The following is a 2231-nucleotide window of genomic DNA, read 5'->3' on the forward strand; positions in this document are numbered from 1 at the left end:
ATATCATTTTCATACATCTAACGAAAAAAGTATAACCTTTGGAACGAAACCTTAACGTTTATTGCATCATACTCATGAAACAAATTTGGTTCCGTGTCAGTAGTCAAATTTGTGTTCGGGAAGAGTAGATCACCGTTAATCCTATATGCATGAAATGTTAAGTTGGTTCCTAAAATAAATTTTATCAAATTAAATCAACTATCTTCCCATATGTATAAACCTATTTGCCTCGGCTTACACTAAATTGAAATGGCTATTTCAGACTAAATATTTCGAAAATGGCTCTTACAATTTAAGAATTTAAAAATATCTTTACCTTTGGATGAAATCAAAGATAAAAAATTAAAAATGAGCTCCTACAATCCATGAAGGGTAAGAGGTACAGTACGTTGTGACTACTGTTTCTAAACCAACGGTTGAGCCAGGAGGTGAATGGGTCATAATCACGCTCTATCAGGTGATTTTTACTCAATTAAGGGGTGCCTTCCCAATTTATGAGATGGGTGGACCGCAGGAGAGCTCCAGAATCCACAGAGTTGACTCACGGCTACAGTGTAACAGAAAAGTTGCCCAGCCGGTTTCGAAGGCGAATCCTTGGAGTTAGTAGAATCGTTCCTTACTACAGTGTCACTTTCCCACTTTTGATAACACATTTAAAATTCGGCATTTATGCTCTATCAGACAATTTTAATAACAATAAGACCTAAGTAACATCAAGGATTATTTAATTGTTACAGTGGTTTTTGAGGAAAAAAATATATATACACATTATATACATACCTCACCCACAGGGTTGACTCAAGACCATTGTATCAAAATAAATAATTGTCTGGCATTGCCAGATTTGAACCGGGGCTATATAGTTATAGGCTATATAGTTAATAGTACAGTGTCTTACAACTGACCCACCCCCACATTTATTTAGAATGACCGATAGAATGGTGACAGTTAAGCATACCTCAAATACGTGATTTCAGTTTCGTATAACGTTTCAGAAATAGCTTCGCTGGTATCAATATAGTTACAGACTATTTTGGGAGACTTTATTATTTGGACTCAGTGGATCTTAATAGGTTAATTTCTGTTGAAAATTCTGATTTGTAATGGCTACATAAACAATACTGTACATCTTATATATATATATATATTTTGTTATTTTCCAAGGGGTACACGTTCTCAATAAATTCCTTCTGTACAGAAATACTATTAGTACAAGAGCCGAGGTAGAAAAAGTTAGTCCACCCCAATTTTTGAAGACTTTAATGAAAAATATGTAAATTGGAGGAAGGTTGCCCGGGTGGCGGTCAATAAAAGTATCTGGAACTGGTATTTGGTGGGGGGAAGTCCGACAAGTGGGCCTAGTGATCCTTTTTGCCAACCCCTGGGCTACCTGGGTTCTCGCCGCGAACTAACCAAGGTGGGAGTGTCAAGATTCATTCTTCGGGACCGCCGAAAAATGAATATTTAACTGCTCCTGATGGGTAACGAACCCATAACGATCCTAACCGAGCGCACTGGGACCTGCGCCCCAAACCGCACGGCCGTCACGTCCCTAATAAAAGTATCAAAATAGTAAAAGAAAACTACTCATTTTTAGCCAACGTTTCGCCCCACTTTGAAGGGCTTCGTCAGGGTTGGCTGAAGGTAGTACAAATAAAAAAAAAAACATTTTTTTTTCTCAGTCAAAATTGATGAGTCTACCCAGTATAGGTAGGGGACGATTGCGGCTGTTTCAAAATCATTGCTATCATTAAAATTACCAACTACACTAAGAAAACCTAAGATAACATCATTTTAAGATTAATTTTGCTAAAATATGAGCCCTAATAGAGCTATTTACGTTCAATAGTTCAAATGAGATTTCACATTTTATGAACAAACTACTACTCCTGCTAAGATAAACGTTATGTACAAATTTATAGGACACTTAACTAGCTTTAATTTGAATGCTGTCAGACATCATTACGTCTTATGGTTGCTGAGGTATAGATCTCTCAAAATATATTCACTAACTACTAATTTTTCAGTACATTTTTTATAAAATGTTGCAATTTAAAAAGGAATTTCTCGCGAACTATTGAGGGTAAATATGTGTTTTAGGGCTCATATTTTAGCAAATTTCCTCTAATTCAACTTGTGTACTCTTAGGTTTTCTAGTGTTGTTGGTAGTTTTAAAGATAAAGAGGTCCGAATGAAAAATTATTTTTTTTACCTTTTGAAACAGGTAAAAA

This window comes from Halyomorpha halys, unplaced genomic scaffold, assembly GCF_000696795.3.
Source record: "Halyomorpha halys isolate HHAL.00 unplaced genomic scaffold, Hhal_1.1 Scaffold88.1, whole genome shotgun sequence".
Taxonomy (NCBI): domain Eukaryota; kingdom Metazoa; phylum Arthropoda; class Insecta; order Hemiptera; family Pentatomidae; genus Halyomorpha; species Halyomorpha halys.